Source organism: Tachysurus vachellii, chromosome 8 (assembly GCF_030014155.1).
Source record: "Tachysurus vachellii isolate PV-2020 chromosome 8, HZAU_Pvac_v1, whole genome shotgun sequence".
NCBI lineage: Eukaryota > Metazoa > Chordata > Actinopteri > Siluriformes > Bagridae > Tachysurus > Tachysurus vachellii.
In genome coordinates, this window is record NC_083467.1 from 28556502 (window position 1) to 28584001 (window position 27500).

A 27500-nucleotide genomic window follows, 5' to 3' on the forward strand; every position below is an offset into this window, starting at 1 on the left:
AGACAGAGAGACAGAGAGAGAGATACAGAGAGAGAGAGACAGAGAGAGAGAGAGAGAGAGAGAGACAAACAGAGAGAGAGAGAGAGAGAGACAGAGAGAGAGACAGACAGAGAGAGACAGACAGACAGAGAGATAGAGAGAGACAGACAGAGAAAGAGAGAGACAGAGAGAGAAAGAGAGAGAGACACAGAGAGAGAGAGAGAAAATCACATGACTTATCTGACTTCTGGGATTTTTAGCATGATTTCAGAGATGTGGTGTTGAATCAGCACTTTCTCTAATGTGCCCCAGTGAGAAGATTCCCACCAAGTCCTTTCACACTGATTACAGCATCGTAGGAAAACAAAAGGTGGGAAATCGCTGAGCTTAGCGCTTCTCTAAAACATGCTAAAGAAGACAGGAAAGGAGAAGCGAACAGAGGAACGTCGAGTTTCGGCTCCTCTCCATCAGATTAGAAACCACAGCACTCGGCTCGAATCCTGATGGTAAAGATCAGACGTTTTCCTGCTTTCCCACGTCTCATCAGTGCCCTTCAAGACAATCGTTTGAACCTGTAAGACTGTCAGCAGTAGTTTATCGCTTCCTCCATTCCTCCGCCTGAATGATATAAAGCCCAAGAGGACTTTATGTTCAGTAACCCAATGTATTTTATTGCTACAGTACAATTACACGACCATCAGCTTTAGATTATGACAGAACTCGGTGAACCTTCAACTTACTTTATAACACTCGCACCCTTTCCATCTAATCATGCTCCAGAATTATTGCCACCCCTCAAGGTAAAAAATAATAAAATAATCCCTGCCAAATTATTTATTCATTTATCTTCAGTGACGCTTTATCCTGGTCGGAGTCGCAGTGGAATCGGACACCAGACACACATCCGAACCTAAGGGCTATTTAGATGAACTAATCTACTCGTCTGCATGCTTTCGAATAGAAGGAAGGAAAGCAGAGAACGCAAAGAAAATCCAGTGCATTCACACTGAAATCTCCAACACCAATAAGATGAAGTGCACTTCAAGAACCTGGATGATGAACTTATTGCACTTCACCAATATATATAAGATTCTTTGTTCTAATTTATACACATCACCAGAGTGTAATCTAATCACTATTCTGAGCACTAATCTGAGCACTATTACAACATGTTATAAACACTATTATAACAATTTATAAACACTAATATAACATGTTATGAACACTAATATAACATGTTATGAACACTAATATAACATGTTATGAACACTAATATAACATGTTATGAACACTAATATAACATGTTATGAAGACTAATATAACATGTTATGAAGACTAATATAACATGTTATGAACACTAATATAACACGTTATAAAGACTGTTGTATATGAACCCAATACAACACATTATGAACAATAATATAACATGTTATAAACACTATTACAACACGTTATGAACACAATTATAACAAGTTAAAAGAATTGTTGTATATAAACACTAATATAACACATTATGAACACTAATATAACACGTTATAAACACTAATATCACGTTATGTACACTGCATTTTATAAACAAAATATAATGTTTTGGACACTGACATAACGCTATAAACACTGATTTATATGAACCAAGCATAACACGTTATAAACACTATTATAACACATTATGAACACAATTATAACAAGTTAAAAGAATTGTTGTATATAAACACTAATATAACACATTATGAACACTAATATAACACGTTATGAACACTAATATAACACGTTATGAACACTAATATCACGTTATGTACACTGCATTTTATAAACAAAATATAACGTTATGGACACTGACATAACGCTATAAACACTGATGTCTATGAACCCAGCATAACAAGTTATGAACACTACTTACTGCATAAGGTGTCACAGTAAAAATTCTCATGTGTACTTTAATCAAAAGACTGCTATAACATGAAGTACATGTTCATAACTAAACATAATCACAGCCTTATAAACATTATAGAAACATGTTCATAATTATATTCTTCGTTTAACCTGCAGCATTTCTGATTTCTTTTTAGATTTAAGACAACTGCATCAGGATAAAAAACATTTGACTTTCAACAGTTATTAACAGACATAGAGAAATGTTACAAATAACAACAGCCTTATGAACACTATTTACTATTTACTTCCTAATGCATAATATATCAAAAGTGCTATAATTTGTTGTGAATCTTTTAAGTAATTATCAGTTTGTTGAATGTGTTTATTTATTAAATTATTTTAAAAATATTTAACAAATCCTTGATTAAACCTGCAGCATTTATGACATTTATGACAATTAGTCCACATTGTGTGATATATCGTATTGTATCACCATTTCAGATGAAACTACCCTTCTAAAATTCCTACACTAGACGCTATAGTGCATAGGGCAAGTGAATAGTGTACAGTAAGTAATTTGGGACACATTTATCATTTACATCTGATAAAGAATTAGCTTCTCCAGTCCACATTTTCTCTTCCTGATTTTGTCGAGTTTAAAGGCTCAAACATTTATATGATGAGGTCACACATGTCATACACAGAATAAATATATTTAAATCTATTCTATAACTGTTACAGTAAACCTTGTGTGGTCTTTCACCTGAACTCAGGATGTGAAAAAAAAAAAAAGCTCTGGCCTTGGTATGTGTCCTTCCTTTCCCCTGAAACACTCTGTACTTTCTCATCTTCTGTGAGCTGGGAGACATTTTGCAGTTTGCTCTGTGTTACATCACCAGAGAGCTTTCCTTTCATCTTAAACCTTCCACTGTAAACAAGAAAGGACAGATCTATCTCATCTGTTCCTATTTATCTCTGCTGGAAGCATCAACCTTTCCTTCCTCCCACCTACTCACTCACTCACTCACTCACTCATACACTCACTCTCTTATTCAATCACTCACTCAATGATTCACTCACTCACTCACTCACTCATTCACTCAAACTCACTCACTCATACACTCACTCTCACTCACATTCACTCACTCACTCACACTCATTCACTCACTCACACTCATTCACTCACTCATACACTCACTGACTCACTCACTCACTGATTCACTCATACACTCACTCACTCACTGATTCACTCATACACTCACTCACTCACTCACTCATATACTTATTCACTCATACACTCACTCACCTACTCACTCATTCACTCATACACTCACTCACTGATTCACTCATACACTCACTCACTGATTCACTCATACACTCACTCACTGATTCACTCATACACTCACTCACTCATACACTTATTCTTCATACACTCACTCACCTACTCAATCATTCACTCATACACTCACTCACTGATTCACTCATACACTCACTCACTCATACACTTATTCTTCATACACTCACTCACCTACTCACTCATTCACTCATACACTCACTCACTGATTCACTCATACACTCACTCACTGATTCACTCATACACTCACTCACTGATTCACTCATACACTCACTCACCTACTCACTCATTCACTCATACACTCACTCACTGATTCACTCATACACTCACTCACTGATTCACTCATACACTCACTCACTGATTCACTCATACACTCACTCACCTACTCACTCATTCACTCATACACTCACTCACTGATTCACTCATACACTCACTCACTGATTCACTCATACACTCACTCACTGATTCACTCATACACTCACTCACCTACTCACTCATTCACTCATACACTCACTCACTGATTCACTCATACACTCACTCACTGATTCACTCATACACTCACTCACTCATACACTTATTCTTCATACACTCACTCACCTACTCACTCATTCACTCATACACTCACTCACTCATTCACTCATACACTCACTCACTGATTCACTCATACACTCACTCACTCATACACTCACTCACCTACTCAATCATTCACTCATACACTCACTCACTTACTCACTCATACACTCATACACACTCACTCACTGACTCACTCACTCACTCATACACTCACTCACCTACTCAATCATTCACTCATACACTCACTCACTCACTTACTCACTCATACACTCATACACACTCACTCACTGACTCACTCACTCACTCATACACTCATACACTCACTCACCTACTCACTGACTCACTCACTCATACACTCATAAACTCACTCACTCATAAACTCACTCACTCATAAACTCACTCACTCATACACTTATTCACTCATACACTTATTCACTCATACACTCACTGACTCACTCACTCATACACTCATTCACTCATACACTCACTCACTCATTCACACACACTCACTCATACACCCACTCACTCACACATACACTCTTTGTAATCAAACCTTTTGTAATCAAAGTTATCGTTTAGAAAATAAAAAGAAAAAGAAAAACTGATGACTAATTTTATAGAAACAAAAAAATTTAAATGTAAACGGCTATTTTCCCTTTTTTCCTCTTTGTACACCAGAATAGAATAAAGCAAGGAAACCAAAGAAAGAAACGGGTTGTAATTTAATTAGCAAGAAAAAAGTTGTTGTTGTCAGAGCGAGGTGTAGCACCACCTGGTGTAAGGGAGCACCTGTAGGATCTATTTGCTGTACAGGGAGAGTTTAATGAGAAAAAGGCAAACAAACAATTCTAAAACAGCAGGCATGATGTAGCAAATAGTAACGACTCTTCGCATCAGAGCGATGACGTGGCGTGATTATAAAGCCGAAATTCCGGAAGTGAACACCGGAAGTAAACGCTGTGACCCAGAAGTCTAAGAATCCGGGGGGTTGGGTGAGTGTCATTATAAACACCCGCCATCGGCACGGGCAAACAGCCAAATTAACCTTGCTGTCAGGGCCCTGCTCAGACATTCTGCTCAGACATTCTCGGTCAGATCATTAGAGGGTGTTCCGGCAGCATGTACTGTATTGTGTCACTTGTCTATACTTATGGTTTGTTCTCACGTGTCTGTTTCCAAAACCTGTACTCACCTGTTAATAATTGGCTGTTAATTACCATGCTGCATGTGGCTTCACTGAGTCCTAGACGTTTGGTGGTCTGTGATTCGTTATTTTACCTAGTTGTTACACTTAGTAGTGGTTTTTTTTAGTTTGTATCTAGTTTTCCGTGTTTTTTTCCCCCTTGTCAATGTTTCATGTTATTTTTTTGTTATCCCATGTTTGGGTCTGGTTTTTATCCACTCTGTGGGAACCGCCATTTCTGACACTTGCTTTTAGAAAGAGCGGCTTAAACTTAAGCTACCCGCAGTAAGCTAGTGAAGCTAACAATTGTCGATTAGTAATGAAAAGTGCAGCTGTTTGTCCGTTTCTACACTGTTGAACTTTCATTATTTAGATGAGGAAGAAAAATCAAGTCGTATTTTAAATGGGTGCCTGACATTACACTCACATAATTAATTGTCTATTTTATTATTTACTGTCTTTACTTCATTTTGCATATTTGCATAAAGGTCAACTTTTCACAATTTTGCCCACATCTAGTCATCAGCGGTTGCTATCGCTTATGTCCCTGGACGTTGGCAGCTCTCACTGAAAATGATTCTCCTGCTGCTTTGTCACTGCGAGTCGCTGCATGTGTGAACATAGCATTAGTGTGTGTTTGTGGTATCTAACGGGATGCAATACCTGAGCAGCATTGTTGAAAAAATATATCTAGGTGTACTTTCAACCGTTTAGTCGACATTTTTAGCTCTGTGTGCTTTACCTTTTATGGATGTTTTGTCTGAACCTTTAGTTACTTACTCTTCAGCTTACTTTGCACTACAAGAACATTCACACACCAATAAATATAAATGAGTTTCAAACCAAGCATTCAGTCCAAACTGAAAACACTTCCATAGAAATAAAACCCCTGCTAATAGAAATATGTGCCGATAACGTGAGTGCAAAAACACTACAGTTGAGTAGATAAGAGGATAGAGTTCATTAATAAGACAGAAATCTGGATCGGTGGGAAGTTTTTGAGTTTTAGAAGTGATTAACACACGAGCGTGTCTATGGCTTTTAGACAAACATGATGAATGATCTAAAGCAAGCAATAAAGATCATGCTAATTAGTAGGAATTTACTCGTGTCTAGCCGTGATATCTGTGAGGTTAAATCTACAGCTCAGCAATAATGTACATGATTTTCAACAAACTGTAAATGTATTGGATCAGCCAGGAATATTGGATGCTTACGATCGACATTCCCTTCATTCATTTTAAACTGAAGCTACAACGTCAATGTACAACTGTCTAACATTTCAGTCGTTTGCTGTTTTGCACAATTCTTTACATAATCTCAGGGACTGCTGCTACAGTATGAAATGTTCATTATAGTAATACTGCACGCAATATTGTTGAACATATAGTATTTACACTAGTCGGTGCTGTTTCTGTGTAATGTCTGCCCTGTATTTTGTCCTGCACTGTCTTGTCTGTCTTGGTTGTCTTGTCCTGCACTGTATACACCAGGTGGCAGTTACACTTCATGTATCTAGGACTAACTTACTAAGGCCTTAGCCCTGTCTGTCAGGACTCAGCCTGGACTTTGGCTATTGATGTTTTGTGTCACGTGTCTCTTCCTGCCCACCTCTGCACACCTGTTCCTCATGTGTCTAATTGTGATTAGTATTTAGAAGAAGTTCTAAATTTAATCTAAATCTTTATTATTATCGCCACATATACATTACAGCATAGTGGAATTCTTTTCTTCATATATCCCAACTGGGGGTCAGAGTGCAGGGGCAGCTATGATACAGCACCCCTGGAGCAGGGAGGGTTGAGGGCCCAGCAGTGCACAAGCAGTGGCAGCTTAGCTGTGCTGGGCCTTGAACCCCGATCATCCGATCAACAACCCAGAGCCTTAACCAGTTGCGCCACCACTGTCCCATTTAGCCGAGCCGGCTGTCATCTTGTCTGTCGTCTCGTCTGTCATTGTCGTGATGTTGTCCTGTGTCATGTCTTGGTTCCTGTTTTGTGTTTTTATTATTTAATAAATCCCGTTTTCTTTTACGCTATCCTGCATTTGGGTCTGTTTTATCCCCACATCCCTGACACTGTCATTAGCCCTATTCGGACGGTACTAGTTTTACAGGGGGTCGTTAGAGAAATTTCAGTTTCACAGACGTACTTTGTGATTTTAATCCCGTCCGAATCTGCCATGTCTGCCACATGTAAATCACAGACACTCCTACCTCCGTAATAAACACAGAGATGTTAGTCCCGTCCGAATCCATACATGAAATGACAGACGTCGGCTGAAAAAAATTCTAACTCTAACGTCGTTTGGAAAACTAGTCCCGTCCGAATAGGGCTTTTGTGTTATGTAACACTGATCCTGGAGAAACGTTGTCTCATTTCACTGTGTACTGTAACAGCTATATAAGGTTGTAATGACAATAAAAGCTTCTTGACTTGACTTACAGCGGGGTCCTAAAGTCAGAAAATGCATGCGTCTGTTTTGCATTCAATTAGTAAGTCGAGTCAAACATAGAAATTAATTAGAATTCCGTAGTCTTTGGTATTTGTCCTTCTTTTTTTTTCTTTAATGACAGTATCTGAGTTTGTACAAAACCTGATGATCCATGTTGGATAAAATCCATTGCAGTATTGCTTTAAAATGTGCTTCAGTGGAATGAATAAGGCTGACCTTTTGAAGACATCTGACCTTTTATATATAGAATTTATAATATGTTATTGTGTTTATATAAATGATCTAAAAGCTAAGAAGAATTACCTGTTAATGTTTACTACCGTGTACAGTTCTAACAAGAACACATCACACCACGGTGTAATTAACAGCCACACACAGACTACGTGTTATTTTTTAGACGGCCGAAATGTCCATTTAAACCCTGAAATTTTCACCACATGCAGAATACATGAGCAGGATTTTAGTTTCAATGCAATTTTCTCATCAGTAACAAAGACTGAAGATTGTTCACAATGCCTAATGCACAACAAGGGCTCCTAGACAATGTGCTGTACTTCTACTATAAAAGTAGTTTAACATGACTTATAAAATGTTCCTGTGATGTGCTGAGAAGAATGTGGCACTATTAATAATTACACTCTAATATAACACAAAATGGTGTAATGAGCTCAGAGCAGTGATCTCTCTCAGACTCAATGATCTTTTTCTGTGTTAAACTAAAAAACTTCTGTGCAAAAAAAATCTGTAACTGATGAGGATCTGAGGAAAACCTTGTAGCAAAGCAGTTGGAATGCTTTTATTCCAAACAGTATTTAGAGCATATTGGATAACTTGGATTTAATGAAGTAGGTACTTTTTCAGTATTGAAACATAATTCATTTGCGTTTGACATAAAAAAAAAAATGAATTCAATATCCTGATATTCACTGACAGATCTACAGACCACACCTCTTCACTAGGACTGACAGATCTACAGACCACACCTCTTCACTGGGACTGACTGATCTATAGACCACACCTCTTCACTAGGACTGACAGATCTACAGACCACACCTCTTCACTAGGACTGACTGATCTACAGACCACACCTCTTCACTAGGACTGACAGATCTATAGACCACACCTCTTCACTGGGACTGACAGATCTATAGACCACACCTCTTCACTAGGACTGACTGATCTACAGACCACACCTCTTCACTAGGACTGACTGATCTATAGACCACACCTCTTCACTAGGACTGACAGATCTACAGACCACACCTCTTCACTAGGACTGACTGATCTACAGACCACACCTCTTCACTAGGACTGACTGATCTATAGACCACACCTCTTCACTAGGACTGACTGATCTATAGACCACACCTCTTCACTAGGACTGACAGATCTATAGACCACACCTCTTCACTAGGACTGACTGATCTATAGACCACACCTCTTCACTAGGACTGACAGATCTATAGACCACACCTCTTCACTAGGACTGACTGATCTATAGACCACACCTCTTCACTAGGACTCACTGATCTATAGACCACACCTCTTCACTAGGACTGACTGATCTATAGGCCACACCTCTTCACTAGGACTGACTGATCTATAGGCCACACCTCTTCACTAGGACTGACTGATCTATAGGCCACACCTCTTCACTGGGACTCTCAGCCTCTCAGTCTTTTTTGCCACATAAATAAAAAGTTAAGCTTGTATAAATTCCAGGTAAATAAATTCTGTCTCTCTTTGGGACTCTGACTCACACTGTTGCCTCTATTGCTGCATTGCAGAGCTCTCAAATCACTGCAAGAGGCAGCTGGGCCCCACACACACCCCCACACACACATTTACAGTGTGTTGGTGGCAGATATGAGACTGAAAAAAGCAACAACAGACCAGCATAGCATCTACACAGAGACAGAGTGCCATCCACTGGGAACTCTGAACACAACCAGTGCTTCTTAATTAACATTCAGGCAAAATCCTACATACACACAAGCCTTTAAAACGAGCAGTGGGTTGGATTCATGAGGCAACTGTCTGTATCCTTGTATAAGTTTCGGGTTGGAGCATTGATAACGTCGCGGTTTCTGAACATTATAAACGCAGGTCTGTGGCTCGCTTCAGCTGAACTGTAGTTCATGAACATCTGAGTGTTCAAAATCCTTTGGCAATGTACAGCATATACACTGTTCATAGTGCTAGGTGTGTGGTCATTAATTCATTAATACTGTAACAGTTGACATGGCGCTGTGGTATAAATGATATAGAATTATCCATGTGAGATTGTACTGTTGCATCCATCCATCCATTTACTGTACCACTTATCCTACACAGAGTCACAGGGAATTCGCAGCCTATTCCAGATGACCCTTGGAACTAGATCCAGAACACCCTGGATCCCATCACATGGTACACACTCATTCACACACTACTGACAATTTAGTTTATAATGTCTTGGACCGAGAGAGGAACCTGGAGTGCCAGGAGGAAACCCTTGAACATAGGTGGAACATCCAAACTGCACAAACAATACTAATTATTTTTATAGAACATCGTGGTCTGTCGTGTGTTATTCCTTACTAAGTCTGCAAACATTCATCCATTCAATCAAACATTTATATTAAGGAATCCATCTGGGATGCAGAGATTTATCTTTGTTTTATATTCTACATTTATAGCCTTTTGGCAGACGCCCTTATCTGGAGTGACTTAGATTTTATCGCAATTGAGGTTAAGGACCTTGCTCAAGGGCCCAGCAGAGGACACTTGATAAAGCAGGGATTCAAACAGTGGTCCAACACCTTAACCACATCGCCCACATGACGGATTCTCATACTGTACATTCTGAATTTGAAATATTGTACATACACAATTAAGCAAAAAAGTATCTTATAGTAGTTTTCATTTTGTCACCTATTTTTAATTTAGTCTTAGTCTTGTGCCAAATGTCCTTGTTAGTTTTAGTCATATTTAGTCGTTCACATATCTTTTTTGTTAGTCTTAGTTTTAGTCGACTAAAAGTCCCGTCAAAGAAAACTCAAGGTATCTTAGTCAAGTTTTAGTCGACTAAAAGTCTTTTAATTTTAGTCTAGTTTTAGTCAAAAAATCGTAGTCTTTTTTTTAAAATAACACTTTATAAACAGCGCGAAGCCGCAAACTCGTTGTGAATATTTTAAAGGCGTAACAGCTGATGAAAAAGCAGAGACAATTGTAGACGAAAATGAAGAGAGATTTTTATTTTATTTTTTTATTTTATAGTTTTTATTTTATACAAAACATTTTCGTCTCGTCTTTTTTCGTCAACAATAATGCATGTTAATTTAGTCTTAGTCAGTGTTTTTGGACAGTGGTGCAGTCTCGTCATCGTCTCGTCTTAGTCATTAAAAAAGGTTGTTGACGAACATATTTCGTCTCGTCTGACGAAATTAACACTATCTTATAGTTAATGAAACGCACTTTATGGAGCATGCATATGTATAATGTAAGTATTTATAATATCAGTGTACCATAAAAAACACCAGTGAAGTCTCGACTAAATAAATCCAGCAGCACATCTGCACTTAGAGGACTGATTTGACTGAAACGGACAGGAAGTGTGAGACCAGACTTAGATAATTGCTTACAGGTATTGATGTCTAATATGGGGGTTGTGTATGTGTGTGTGTGTGTGTGTGTGTGTGTGTGTGTGTGTGTGTCTGTGTTCAAATGCTCAATATCAATCCACATATGAATGTCAGATTTTTTATCAGACAGCGTGGAGATGGATAACAGGCACATACGCTGTGGGAGAATGATCTCATTCTTGTTGACTTAATAAACAAGACGGCTGCATTCTGTTAAAGCGGGCACATGTTTGTTACGCTCCATATCCTCATGCACTAAACATGTAATTGTGTATAAGCACGCATACACACACACACACACACACACACGGTCACACTCCACCATCCAATCTCATTACTCTCACTTCAATAACTTAAAATAATTATCATTTGTACTCAGTGAACTGATCCAAAGCTGGCAGGAATGAACACACTCAGGGGTTTGTGCTGTTACTGGAAAGTAATCAACGACACGGTCTGACACATAGTGTCTTGATCCATTCAAAATAACGTTTGATGTTGTGGAACATCTGCGAGTTCCTGTTCACACTTCTATATCTATAAATATATGGTTCCTTGTCGTTTTTTCCTCTCTCGCTACTACAGAAAACTGAAGCTAATTAACACATTCTGACCAATCAGATTTTAACAAGTATAAACTATAGCAAATACTAGAGGTTTTGTTCCTATGAACTTCTTGTGAGAAACTCTGAAAAAAATTCTGAAGGTTTGTGTGTATGTGTGTGTGTGTGTATGTGTGTGTAGCACTTTTTACAATGGACACAATATAAAAATATATAATAAATATATAATAAAAATGACTTAATTTATATTTATCCATAATAAACAAAGATGAAGCAAACAGTAGTGAGGAAAAACTCCCTGAGACGACAAGTGGAGAAAAAAACCTTAAGAGGAACCGGACTCAAAAGCAAACCTGGGTGACACTGGAGAGTGGGATTATACATTATGTCCTTTCTACAGCTGTATATAACCAGGTGGACTTGTGTGACCAGGAGATCGTGACAAATTAATATCCGTCAGCAAGTTCTGAGCTAAAATAAATAACACTAATTCCTTCCTGCTAAAGTCTTCAAATGTTCAATGATGGAGACCTGAGTGCAAAAAATAGCAGTTTGGTAGTGATAGACAGTAAGAATAGAAAGAAAGAAAGAAAGAAAGAAAGAAAGAAAGAAAGAAAGAAAGAAAGAAAGAAATGAGAAGCTGAGAAGAATTAACAGAGAGGAAGAAATAAGCTGAGCAAGCAAGCGAGAGAGAGAGAGAGAGAGAGAGAGAGAGAGAGAGAGAGAGTCAGGAAGACAGTGTGAGAGAGAGAGAGAGAGAGAGAGAGAGTGAGAGAGAGAACAGTATTTATTATGTTTGAGTTTTTATTCCTGCATCACGCTCATTCCCACGCACACAACCCACACACAGCTTTTAATGTTTCTAGAGACTGACTCTCTCTCTCTCTCTCTCTCACACACACACACACACAAAAACACACTCACTTAAACACACAGGTATGAATATTACTGTCACTAAACAGTTCCATTATTTTCCCCCTGTTATCCCCATGGGAACAAATCTGCTATAAATAAATTATATAAATAAAATCGATCGGTCGGATTTTAGTTATTCATTTTAATTTCATTTAAATTCTGGCTGCAAACCGCATGCTGTCATTCTAATACTTTTTGTGTCTGTAGTTCCACATTGTACAGATATGTAAGAATAATCCTTTTTTGAATAAGGAGACATATTTTGTGACGAATTCAACAGCTATAAATATGTAAAGCTCAGCTTTTTTTTCCGATACTGGAAATTCTACAAGACAATTAATAATATATATTCTATCCATTTTTCTTTCAATTCTACTTAACTTAAAAAGAAGGTGACTGTAATGTTTACATCTGTTTATAGCTGGTATAACATAAGACTGTATAGTATGACTTAGTGGATAATTCCTCAACATTAAATGTAACTATAACTGAATAAAAAATACATGACACATTGTTTGATTAAGACCTGTATTTGTTGTGTAAGTGTAATCACTGTATATTGGAGCCAGTGAAAATATCTTCAGTACAATCAAACTGATCCTTTTTATTCTATTAAGACCCTAAAAAACTAGATATTTCTTAAAGGGGAGGTGCACGGTGTTTGAGAAACACTTCAGTAAACCGAGTCGGGCCGACAAACAAAACAAATGTGTAGCCAATGAGCAGAAAGGGGCGTGTCTTGTCAATATGGGCGGAGAGAGTGATCGGTGCGCATGTGTGACATTAGCAGAAATGGGCGTGTCTTGTCAATATGCTATGGAGAGAGTGTTCAGTTGTCATGTGTGACATTAGCAGAAAGTGATTGAAACACTGACATGACGGATACCTGCCGTTACCTCTGCCTCGGGTCTTCCGCGTGAAACGGAGCTAAACCTTTCACGCTACAACACACAGTACTACAAAAACACATCTGTATCACCACAGTATTACTCATTGTGTTTATTTACTGATAAAAATATCCCCTCGGTCAGCCGCCCCAGCAGGTTCCGCCATAATAGTTGCCTGGGTTACATATGTACGTGTGGGGCGGAGCTATCAAAACAGGGGTGACACCCATTTGGGTTAGGGGCGTGTTTGTTTTGGTGATTTCAAATGTCAACATTGGCTTTCAAACATCATGGACCTCACCTTTAACTGATTTCAACCTTAAAATAATGTTTGATCTGTTAGCAGGACATTTTTTCCTTGTTTATTGTTATTTAACGATATTCAGCAGTGATGTGGTGTGATGCCTCTACAGAGCTGAATATTTATCCTATTTATTTTATTTGCATTTGATGTTTTGCCCTGAATATATCTACAGAAAGTGTACAATCATTTGTTAAAGACAGAAAAGATTTTAGAACCCCATCTGCTCAAAACATGTGACTCCATGTAGAAATCAAAAGCTACGTACACTCAGCTGAACACCGCAAAGTGTTTGTGTTCATGAGAGAGAAGAAAACTCACTAACACTGACTTGATTTTTTAAAATAAAAATGTATATTACACTTTCATTTAATCCATATATATGTGTGAAATGAAGGCTGCAAAGGTTTTGGATTCCTCATGGTTATGACATCACTATTACAAACCAATTTGCATATATGCAAATATGCAGCAACACAATAGAAATTAGAAGAAAAAGATAAAGGAGGGACTGAATTGTATTTGGGACTCCACGTGGAAAAATCTACACAGACAGTGTAAGTGCACTTCAAATGAAAAAGATCAAACTCTAGAAGGATGAGAAGGATAAAATACTAGTCCTCTAAAGCTCAGAGCGATATGTGGCCTAATCTGATAAGTGATTATTAGACAATGAGTGGAGGAGTTTTACCTGTCCAGATAGTGACGGCCTCAAGGTGACGATGGCAGCTCGTGGGTTTGTGCGTGTGAGTGTGTGTGAGTGTGTTTGGAGGCCTGTTTCTGCCCTCAGAGTCACTTAGAGCACCGAGATGATGGGGAGAAGAGCGAAGTTATGGAAAAGCTCCACTTCACACCTGGAGCCAGGAGAGAGAGAGAGAGAGAGAGAGAGAGAGAGAGAAGTTAGGGTCAATATTTTGACATATTAGAAACTATATATAGGTAGTGTAGTGCTGCTGAGTGTGTGTATGTGTGTGTGTATGTGTGTGTGTGTGTGTATGTGTGTGTGTGTGTGTATATGTGTGTGTGTGTATGTGTGTGTGTGTATATGTGTGTGTGTGTGTGTATTTATGTGTGTGTGTGTGTGTGTATGTGTGTGTGTATGTGTGTGTGTGTGTGTGTATGTGTGTATATGTGTGTGTGTGTGTGTGTATGTGTGTATATGTGTGTGTGTGTGTAAAAATTACATAAAGCTGCTTCATACACAGCTGCTTCATGCCCCAAGATGTATACACACAAAAATACAGGTTAAATTTCTCTCACTCTTCATAAACACACAAAACACACACACACACACACACACACACACACACACACACACACACAAAAGATAAAAAAGAAAAAAGAACGAAATATAATTTTTTAAATCTTTGCTGCTATGAAACATGACTGTGTGTCACTTCAGCAAATGATACACAACACCCTAAAGCTTTGTTCTACTAATGCATCAGCGAGATGTTCTTTCAGGTTCTTCTGATCATCACAGTTACATGTGGATCTTTTCCAAACTGTTGCCATAAAGATGGAAGCACACAGTTGTACTGTACCCTCTCTGTCTCGTAGCCATCGTGTGATGGGAGAGCTGGCTGGTGGGAGAGAAGTGGTAGGACATGTACCTGTGATGGTACCAGCCCTGGACAAGCAATGGCACATTGCAGTTTTGTACACTTCCCATGGTTACACTAGAAGTATCAGGAAAGTGCGACACGTGTTGGGATTTGATGGGCAAAGTTTCTAAGGGGCTTTTTACACCTGATCACTTCATGCGTTTTCTGTGATCCGATAGCTACCCGATGGTAAAAAGACCAGGTCTAAATGCCCTCTGAAACGTTTTGGAGACGGATATAAATCCGATGGTACAAACCCCTTCAGGAGGTGGTCTGGGACGTGTTTCAGATGAAACTGGACAGGTGTAAATGAATGTGTTTGCTCAAGCCACATATGTCAGCACTATACTCCTCCCAAAGGGAAGTACGGCACTCGCAGGTGACTCACGAGTCGAGCATCGCACCACAAACAAATAACATACGACACACAGGCACTTATTGCTCTTTGGAGCGCTGAAAGCGTCCAACAAAAGCTTTGTAAAACAAATAGAAACAAAAGTATATTTAAGTACATACACCAAAGTGTGTTCCGTTTCAATTACCCCGGAAATGAGGTAAAATATATTAGCATTTTGTGCGGGAGTAGAAAGATCAGATCGATATCCGATTCGGCGAGACGCATTTATGTGGTATAATGTAAATGGAACAGTTTTAACAAATCAGATAGATATCGGATCAGAGACAACACACGAAGTGACCGGGTGTAAAAAGGCCCTTAGCTGCCTATAGGAACTCCACCAGGAACCTTTTCTAATATAATCATTTAGAGAGAAATGCAAACAACCCTAAAGAGTGTCAGGCATAAGATTTAATGTAAATCAGTGCGTACTCATGGTCCCAAAGACCCAAAGTCTATCTGGACCAAAAGAACTGGTGCTGTTCAACAGTTTAATCATAGAGCAACACTGTGAGCCTCACCAACTGTTCTACTTTGTACAAATATCTAATAAGAACCTAAAATAGTCACAGCGATTGTATTTAATCGAGGAATGTACTGTACTATCACCCCTTAGTCCTGTTAGAAGTGGCCGTGTTGTTTTGCACGCCATTTGAATAATACTGTGACCGCTGCTTTGATCCAAGAGACATGATGATAAAACCATCTTCATTTATTAGGACATGACAGCAATTGTGCATGCTTGTCCTGTGCAATAAAACATACTCATAAGGCCTTATAACTCTTTTAAAATGTATATGAATGTTTTTATTATACAGATTAGCAGCGTTACTGCAGTCTGGGTCAAATCTGGATGAGTCTCCACTGTCTGGACACGTCACACAGCCTCTGTATAAACTATTTATTATACAGAAATGCAAATGTTTTTATATTCATTCATTCATTTTCTACCGCTTATCCGAACTACCTCGGGTCACGTGGAGCCTGTGCCTATCTGAGGCATCATCGGGCATCAAGGCAGGATACACCCTGGACGGAGTGCCAACCCATCACAGGGCACACACACACACACACACTCTCATTCACTCACACAATCACACACTACGGACAATTTTCCAGAGATGCCAATCAACCTACCATGCATGTCTTTGGACCGGGGGAGGAAACCGGAGTACCCGGAGGAAACCCCCGAGGCACGGGGAGAACATGCAAACTCCATACACACAAGGCGGAGGTGGGAATCGAACCCCCAACCCTGGAGGTGTGAGGCGAACGTGCTAACCACTAAGACACCGTGCCCCCCCATGTTTTTATATGTGTAGGATAAAATAAATTTTAAATAATAAATGAAGGTAATGTAAGAATTGGTGTAATCGCTTGTAATCAAGTCGCCATTTTAAAATACATCTAATAAAGTTGTAGTATTTATAGATAGGTGAAATGTTGTGCACTGAATATAGGGGCGTCGTCATCCTGAAATAGACAACGCCCATCACGACAGAATGGCATCATCGGAGGATAAAAAAGATCAGAAGAAGGCAAAATACAGTAGCAATTTGCAGCGATGCTTCACTCTTAGCGGAGATGCGAAGACAAACCATAAATAAATGCTCCCTCCCACACACACCATAAGAGGACCACCGTTTTCTTTGACTTTGTCGCCCATCACCATAGTGCGCTACCGATCCTAAACCTTTAACATTAACTAATTAAACCTAATGTGGCATAAAAACACTTCTATGACACTTTGGATGCTTTCTAATTTTATCATTTAATACAAAAGTCAATATTTATTAGCAAAAGTATTAAATGAAGTAAAGGACCCTTATGTATTGGTGCATCTGCTGTGACTCTCTGAGGGCAGTTAAAGTTAGAAAGGTAATTAAAGTCGAGACAAATGGAGGTCAAAGAAAAGTCAGGAGCCAAGACTGACCTCAGAGTGTGCAAGCTACAAATCACACAGTCACGCACCGTGCTGTGGAGCTGCGTCCTGTAGCGTTTAAATCGATGGCCACGTTAATGTGGAGCCCTGAAACGTCGACCGTGTGTCACTTCTGCCTGCTGTTTCTAACGACTGGAACACTATAGGATTACTCTTACTATGTGTGTGTGTGCAAACACCTTTATACAAAAATCTGTGTAAAATATAGAACAGAAAAACAGCCATGTGGAATCCTTTCAAAAAACATGTCATAGGGCTAACATTATGAAGCCATTCCACTAGAGCTGGTATTATTACTTATTATCAGATAAGAGTCCATCAATACTAATACAATACTAATATTTTTATGTATTTAAGACATAAAGTGACCTAGCCGAGCTCAGCTCCTCTGGCTTCCAGCCCAAACGTACCGTCTGATCGCTCGGGTCGAGGCAGGAGCGCTTTTACTGGGGCTAAAAGGGAACCGATTTTTACCACCAACAAGTGAAGTAGAGTGAATCATGAGGAGTAAGATGAGCAGTTAGTTTAGCCTCAGAGACCTGCTGGAGAGAAGATCAGAAGAAAGAAGTGTTTTCATCTCTCTCTCTCTCTCTCTCTCTCTGCCTCAGAAAACATGAGCTGGAGAACACAGCATTATCTCTCCACTCAAAACAAGCGCCTTCATACACATTCTGTTCTTCACTGTGACTCATCAACCACACAAAGCCTCTTCACTCACTCACTCACACACAAACACACACACACACACACACACACACAGGGAAACATACCCATCTTTTTAGAGAGAGTATATCCTTTCGTTCTTTGTTATGTATCTCTTGCGCAGAATCAAGTATTTGAATCAGAATCAAACCTCAGAATTGATTCTCTGAACAGATCCCATTACTTTCAGTTGCAATCAGATTTCGTTCAGAAACGTCAGTGTATAAACCAACGCCACTATCAGTATCTGTATCTGTTTAGTGCTGGAAGTGGATGTGGCCTAAACATAAAGCATAAACATCTCCTGCTGCTTTGCATTCCAACACACAAAAACTCGAGAAATAAAACAAAAAACCAACTAGATGCAGAAATGTCAGCAGTGTTGTGCATGGAGTGTGTATGGAGTGTGCATGGAGTGTGTATGGAGTGTGTATGGAGTGTGTATGGAGTGTGCATGGAGAGGGCATGGAGTGTGTATGGAGTGTGTATGGAGTGTGCATGGAGTGTGTATGGAGTGTGTATGGAGTGTGTATGGAGTGCGCATGGAGTTTGTATGGAGTGTGTATGGAGTGCGCATGGAGTTTGTATGGAGTGTACATGGAGTGTGTATGAAGTGTGTATGGAGTGTGCATGGAGTGTGCATGGAGTGCGCATTGGAGTGTGCATGGAGAGTGTATGGAGTGTGTATGGAGTGTGCATGGAGTGTGTATGGAGTGTGAATGGAGTGTGTATGGAGTGTGTATGGAGTGTGCATGGAGTGTGTATGGAGTGTGTATGGAGTGTGCATGGAGTGTGTATGGAGTGTGCATGGAGTGTGTATGGAGTGTGTATGGAGTGTGCATGGAGTGTGTATGGAGTGTGTATGGAGTGTGTATGGAGTGTGTATGGAGTGTGCATGGAGTGTGCATGGAGTGTGTATGGCGTGTGTATGGAGGGTGTATGGAGTGTGCATGGAGTGTGTATGGAGTGTGCATGGAGTGTGTATGGCGTGTGTATGGAGTGTGTATGGAGTGTGTATGGAGTGTGCATGGAGTGTGTATGGAGTGTGCATGGAGTGTGTATGGCGTGTGTATGGAGTGTGTATGGAGTGTGTATGGAGGGTGTATGGAGTGTGTATGGAGGGTGTATGGAGTGTGTATGGAGTGTGTATGGAGGGTGACATGGGATGGTCTCTCAGTCACTTTTGGTTGCACCTGCCTTCAAATTTCTAACAAATGTAGTCAGCTCAAGTTCTATAAATTAAAATAATAAAAAAAAATTAAGTAATTAAAGAATAAAATATAATTATAAAAATATAAATACTCACACCCACAAGACTCACACCCACTCATCCACACACACACACATCTATGCACAACCCACCCACCGATACACAAACACAAAAGACTCACTCACCCAACCACTAACACACAAAAGACTCACAAAACCACCTACTAACACATGCACACACGGACACAAGACTCACACCCACTCACCCACTCACAAACACATACCCGTGCACAACCCACCCCACTTACACACACACATGCACATGTCTCACATCCACCAACCAAGACACAAAAAGACTCACAAACACACCCACTAACACACATACGCACAAAAGCCTCACACCTCACACTCACATGCACACACAGACACACAAAAGACTCACACCCAGTGACCCACTCACCCATGCACAACCACCCACTGACACACACACAAAAAACTCACACCCACTCTCACACACACACACACACACCGATACACGCATATACATTAACACACCCACTAACACATGCAAAACACTCCCACCGACACATGCACAAACACACACAGACACACACCAACACGCACTGACACACACACACACACACACACACACACACACACATAGTGCAGTAAGGCGTACTGCTGGAAGGTCCAGAAAAGCTCAGCCTGCGATCTCTGCTGCGGTCTCTTTTCTGTCTCTTCAGGATGTCATTATGGGATTCTGGAGGAACTCTGCAGCATCTAAATTAGCCTCAGCGGTCTGTGAGCCTGTGAGGTGCCCCGGTCTCTTTCTCTCACACACACACACACACACACACTCACACACAGCTGAGAGACCACCGTGCTTAAAGAGACCAGCACGCTTACAGCAGGAACTCAGAAAGATGGTTGTTCACTCTTTTTCAACAGCGTTGAGTGTTACAGCTCAGTGAAACAGAGCTAGAGAGAGAGAGAGAGAGAGAGAGAGAGAGAGAGAGAGAGAGTGAGAGAGTGAGAGAGAGAGAGAGAGAGAGAGAGAGAGAGAGAGAGAGAGAGAGAGTGGGCTGCTGAGAATTACAGTCGTCATATCTGATCTGTGTTTGCGGGAGAATAAGCAGATGGTGTTAAGTATGCTCATGCTGAACTGTGAGCCCATCATGCTACAGTGATGAGAGAGCAACCAAAATATAGACTAACACTCACAATGCTACCAAATACACCGTATGTGCCGGACCACGATCTCTCTCTCTCTCTCTCTCTCTCTCTCTCTCTGTTTTACATTCTATATAACATACATGGATGCATGCTATTATAGGAAATTAATGAACAATAGATGTGATGCTAGTCTTTGATGGCCGGTTTGACACGGTCATGGTGACCGACAGCCGATTAATGGCCGCTGTGATCAGTGTTTACCTCTGATGAAGTTCTGGCAGAGTCAGAAGGTTTCATACACGTACCTGTAGTGTAAAATCTCCTACGACGAGCATCAAACCAAGAACCAGTATCGCCGAACCAGATGACGCACTTAGTGCAACAACTTTAAACCACCTCAGGGAAGACCTCCCTACTTCTGTTTTCATCCTCCCTACTTCCTCTTTCATCCTGAATCCTTTTCCTCACTACCCTTGGACTCAAACACTTTCCTCTCCTCTCTTTCCTCAACCATGGACTTTCTCTGCCCTCTGTCCAATAAACCCAAGAAGACTTCTTGTTCTGCTCCTTGGCTTTCAGATGTGTTGCACGACAATCAAAGAGAGCTAAGATCATCTGAAAGAAAGTGGAAGAAATCACAACTTGATGCAGATCTTGACTCTTACCGTACACTTATGGCCAAGTTCTCTTCAGACTAGATCAGCCAAGCTGTCATCTGTCCTCATCCTCCTCAACCTTTCAGCAGCGTTTGATACGGTCAACCACAAGACTCTCTTGTCCACCCTCAGGAGTCTTGGGAATTGTGGATCAGCTTGGGAATTATTTGCTTCCTACCTTGAAGGTCACTCATATCAGGTTACTTGGAGGGGCGTGACATCTGCTACACGCAGACTCTCCACTGGTGTCCCACAGGGCTCAGTACTTGGTCCTCTTCTTTTCTCCCTGTATACTCACTCTCTTGGTGAAGTTATTTACTCACACGGATTCTCTTACCACTGCTATGCTGATGATACACAACTTATCTTCTCTTTCCCACCCTCAGATTTCCCACCCTCAGATACCACCTTCTCAGCATGTCTTCAAAACGTATCATCACAGATGACTGCTCATCAGTTGAAGCTGAATCCTAGCAAAATTGAACTGCTGAACATCCCAGGTGATTCATCCCCAGGTCACGATCTTGCAATTTCCCTGCATAACGATCTGATCTCCCTTCAGTCACAGCTTGCAACTTTGAGGTAATCATGGACACTCAACTGTCCTTTTATTCACATGTTGCTAATGTGACTCGCTCATGTCGGTTCCTTCTCTACAACATCAGAAGGATTCGGCCATTTTTGTCCTCACAGGCTGCTCAGGTACTTGTTCAGTCTCTTGTCATAGCGGACTACAGCAACTCACTGCTGTCAGGTCTACCTACAGTATGAACACAATTCGACCAAAATGCAGCTGCATGACTTGTTTGGTCAGGTCAACCTGCCTAAGTTCTCCACACCACCTCACTGCTGCACTTCTTCACTGACTTCCGGTAGCTAAACACAACAGGTTCAAAACACTGATTCTTGTCTACAAAGCCAAAAATGGACCAGCTCCCTCTTACCTTAAAGACTGGTTCAACCATCTTTTAGTGTAAGAGGTAAGTTTACTACAAGACTCTTTTCGGTTCTGGCACCAAGATGGTGGAATGAACTTCCACTAGAGGTCCGGACAGCTGAGTCACTGGATATCTTCAAACAACGGTCGAAGACCTACTTCTTTATGAAATACCCGAACTAGCACTTTCTCCCCTGTTTGTTGTATATGTGTATAAAATAATAAACTTTGAACAGAGTTTTAGACTCATGGTATCTTAAGTCTGTAACCTAGTGAACCAGAGTTAATGTATTCAATAATAGGGACTTAAAAGCACTTATGTACGTCGCTCTGGATAAGAAAGAGCGACATACAAAATGCCGTAAACGTAAACGTAAATATAAGATGTCAAGACGAGTCAGGTGGACAGAACAGCAGGAGTAAAACCTAAAAGCACTACAGATTGTTTTGTTTCGCTGCTACCTGTCATTTTAGCGAGAGAATGCTGGTCTGAACGTGTCACAGATAAAACCCCGGACAAGTCTTCTTGTGTGCATCTGATTTTGATGCGTCTTGACTGTCGCGGTCTGACATGATGACACCTGAGATCCTACAGTGTGATGACGATCATGGAGATCATGTTCATACAGTCTGACAAGCAGCAATCACCAAAGGGATTATAAAATGAATCTCACCATCCCAAAGATTATTTTCAATGATGTTTTATAACTGTATTTTTTATCCATTTATAGTTACACTGCTGTTACCGAAAATGACCAATCAGACTGAAGAATTCACCACCTGTTCGCTGTGTTGCGAAAACTGCATACAAAGATTGTCCATCCGACCGAGTCACGCTGGCTCTAGAAGTCCAGCACACGCGGTCATCCGAGGGTTAATTGGGTTCCGGGGTGTGTTACGGGGGGCAGCACTGCTCTGTCCTTGTGTGTCAGCATCTATCTGATCACAGAGAGATTAGACTCAACATCAAACAGGCAGAACTGTCGCTCTGATCTACAGACCAGAGACACGCCTCAGTCCACTAACGTCTCTCTTTCCTAACAGCTTGATTCTCTCCTGCTCTCTCATTCGTTGCAATTGAATCTTTCTGTCCATCAGCATTTTTTGTCTCGAATCATCTCACACTAAGAAATTACAGATAAATGCACCCAGATTACACTCTCATTTCTAAAAAGGCTTAAGTATCACAAAGTAATACGTTCAGAACTCTAAAAGAAGACACTTGATTAAATCGTCAGTATGGGAGCGGCAGCAGGACATCAGGGACTGAAACGAACAAAGGGTCTATGTGACCATGATGAACATTTAAAGTGATCATTTGGTTGATAACCGTAACAATACCAAGCCAAGGTGTACGTGACCGTGATTAACATTTAAAGACATCCGGCTAGACAACAATGTGTGACTCAGCCGTTTGGGAGACACTCGGCTCTTACACTCAATACACATTCAATGCGGACCTCATTTAATCTACAAAGAGGAAAACAGTATAAAATGCTTGAGCAGGATTTGTCCTGTGTTCTTATTGACTCAGATGAACACAAAGTACTTCATGTATTTTTGTCACTTGGAATAAACCTCTTAAAGCATAACCCCTCCCCTTACAGCATAACCCCTCCCCTTACAGTATATCATCATTTTCTTTTCCTTTCCATCACATTTCATCTTTCCATTGTGTTAATTTTCTTTCGCTTCCTTTCCATTTTTACCCCTTTCTTTAATCCCCTTATATCATTTTCTTTTCCTTTCAATTTAATCTTTTCCCCTTTCCTACCCATCTTTCCTTTCCTTTCCTTACTTCCATTTTCATACTTTCTCCCTTTACATTTTTCTCCTTTTCATTTTCTTTTTGAGTAATTGTTATCTCTTTCTTTCCTTCCTGTTCATTTCCTTTCGTTTTTTAACCTTTTCCTTTCCTCCCATTTCTTATTTTGTTTCCATTCCTTTCAATCACATAAATTTTCTTCTCTTTTACATTATATTCCTTTTTTTAATTACATTTCATTTCCTTCCTCTTTAATTCCTTTCCATCCCTGTCCACAACCCTCAACATTTTGGTCTGTATCTCTTGAACATTTCTTTCTCACTTTTTCTTTTTTCTCTCCCTCTCTACATCCTAGCAATTTCTCTCTCAGATGTTTGCGTCTATTTCAAAACTCTCTCTTTCTCTCTCTGTTTCTCTCTCTGCCTCTCTCTCTCTGCCTCTCTCTCTGTCTCTCTCTGTCTCTCTCTCTCTCTGTCTCTCTCTCTCTTTCTCTCTCTCTGCCTCTCACTCTCTGTCTCTCACTCTCTCTCTCTGTCTCTCTCTCACACACTCTGTCTCTCTCTCTGTTTGTCTCTCTCTCTCTCTGCCTCTCTCTCTCTTTCTCTCTCTCTCTTTCTCTCTCTCTGCCTCTCTCTCTGTCACTCTCTCTCTCTGTCTCTCTCTCACACACTCTGTCTGTCTCTCTGTTTGTCTCTCTCTCTCTGTCTCTCTCTCTGTCTCTCTCTCTCTCTGCCTCTCTCTCTCTGTCTCTCTCTGTGCATGCTGGGAGTGTTTGGGTGTGTGAGTGTTCACAGGAGCTGAGAGCTATTGTGCACTTTTTTCTGTTTTCCTTTTCACTTAGTTAGACTCTTTCGGTTAAATAAAGAGAACAGACAGTTAATTATAAGTTTTTGTGTTGAAAGTGTGGTTTATTAGCCGGGTAAGTGAGTCAGGTGAGTTGTAGCAGGGCGGGAGTGAGATGGCGTCCCTCACACAGAGGGTGGCGTCACCAGTCTCCCTCCGCCAGGTTCAAGATACTACTCCATTAAAGACATGGACGCTCCCAGCACTTTCTTTTTTAATCTTGAGAAAAAAGTGTTCAGCAGAAGACGACGTACCATCTTTGTCGTCCGGATGGATCCATCACATCCGACCCGGCAGAAATGAGGAGACTAGCAAGTAACTTCTACAGACAGTTATACAGTGCTGAGAGCTGTGATGCTGAATCTGCCGAGGATTTACTCAAAGAGCTGCCACAAATACAGCAAACACAAAAACAGGACCATCAACCTTCAGGAACTCACAGAGGCAATGTCTCAACTATCCACAGGAAGATCCCCTGGAATAGATGAATTACCCTTGGATTTTATCAACTTTTCTGGATTTTAATGGGACAAGACTTACATAAGGTTTACACGAGTCATTAAAAATGATCAAACTTATTGCATCCCAGAAAGGTCTGTAATAGATAACCTTTTTTTATTAAGGGACATAATCAATTTTAATCAGCTAAATAAGAATAAACTGGGAATCCTGTCACTTTTAGGAAAAAGCTTTTGATCGGGTAGACCATGGGTACCTTTTTAATGTCTTGAAACACTTTGGCTTTGGAGAAGGTTTTATATCCTATGGAAAATGTCTGTACTCTGAGGTATGAGTGATGGTTAAAGCAGGGGGAAGTTTAAGTGCGCAAGTACCGGTGACTAGAGGCAGGGCTGTCCACTCTCCGGACAGTTATTCGAGCCCCTACTATGTAGGCTCAGAGCAACACTAAAAGAGAATTTAAAACCAAAAGTTAATGGTCATTTTAAGGTGGTCTTAGCAGCTTACGCAGACTACATTACTGTTTTTATCACCGAGAAAGATGACCACACTTTTAAAAAAAAGACCATTGGGACATATGAAACAGCTTCCTCTGCAACTGGTCACAAAGGTTTTATGTTAGGCAACTGGGAGCACAGAGCAGTTCCACAACTTCCAGGAGGGCTACAGTGGAGAAGAGATGGACCAAAAAGCTTGGGGGTATTTTTAGGAAATGAACAATTCCAGATGAAAAATTGGAAGGGGCTGCTTGAAAAGGTGTCTGCCCGATTGTCCAAGTGGAAATGGGTATTACTACATTTGTCTTACAGAGGAAGAGTTCTGGTAGTAAACAACCTGGCTGCCTCAACTCTGTGGCACAGGACCATTGTTATGGAACCACCTGAAGAACTGGTTTATAACATAGAAAGAAGAATAGTCAACTTCTTTTGGAGTGGACAATACTGGTCGCGTGCTGCAGTACGTTACCTGCAGGAAAGTGGGCAAGGGCTGGTAAGACGCAAGGAGCAGAATTCGTGCTTTCCGGATACAAGCTGCGCAGAGACTCCTATACCACAAAGATGTGTTGTGGGAGACTTTTATAAACTTGAGACTGCTGTCCTCGGTGAGCATATGCAGGTGCTTACTGGAAAACAACATCACAAAGTGATGACTACTGTGGCTACTTCTGGACCACCTACTAGACGAAGGATACCAACGGAAGAACTGTGACGGGGCTGAGATCTTCGTGAAAACAACATCACAAAGCTGGACCACCTACTAGACGAAGGATACCAACGGAAGAACTGTGACGGGGCTGAGATCTTCGTGAAAACATCATCACAAAGCTGGACCACCTACTAGACGAAGGATACCAACGGAAGAACTGTGACGGGGCTGAGATCTTCGTGAAAACATCATCACAAAGCTGGACCACCTACTAGACGAAGAATACCAACGGAAGAACTGTGACAGGGCTGAGATCTTCGTGTCTAACAGCAAAACTGCAGGAAGAACTGTACAATTCACTACCAAGCAGCTACAAAATGTACACTGCACAGAGACATGGGACTACTCGTGACAGGAGGAATGACATGGAGTTTCCAGGATTTCTCCATGCGGTGAGAGCGGAGGAAGAGGACAAAGACACAGACTCCATTTTGTCTTTCAAGACTCCACAGTAAAACCTCTTTAAGGACATGTCCAAGAAAGCCATGTACCAAATAACAGTAAAAGTGCTGCACGAAGATTCCCTGAGGAGACAAAAAGTCTCAAGGTGACCAGGGATGTTGAACCCAGACGTTCTTGTGCGAGACAGGTGGAGGACCTTGTATAAACCCCCTGTAGAGAACCGTACTGCTGACCTGCAGTGGAGGATTAATCACGGGGCGACAGCTACAGACGGACATGTGGCACACCTCAATCCAGCGGTGAAGGGGGAGTGTAGGTTCTGTGGGGTAAAGCAAGACCTAGAACACTTGTTTTTAAGATGCCCCAGATTAAAAGTTCATTTTAAGCTACTCAAGAGCTGGTTTCAAAAATCAGACGAAGAATTCTCAGAGAAGGTTTTTATAGGAGGAGTAAAATACCGCTTCTCTGAAAGGAGAAAGGGGGGCACGGTGGCTTAGT

At 40.7% G+C, this 27500-nt stretch overlaps 1 protein-coding gene across 1 annotated transcript in view; it reads right to left on the bottom strand.

Moving 5' to 3' along the window:
* map2 (microtubule-associated protein 2) overlaps positions 1-27500 on the bottom strand; it is a 122800-nt gene that overhangs the window by 50776 nt on the left and 44524 nt on the right. The window contains exon 3 of the mRNA XM_060877120.1: positions 14399-14561. The gene's annotated coding sequence lies outside the window, so the exon portion shown is untranslated. The remainder of the gene's footprint in view (positions 1-14398; positions 14562-27500) is intronic.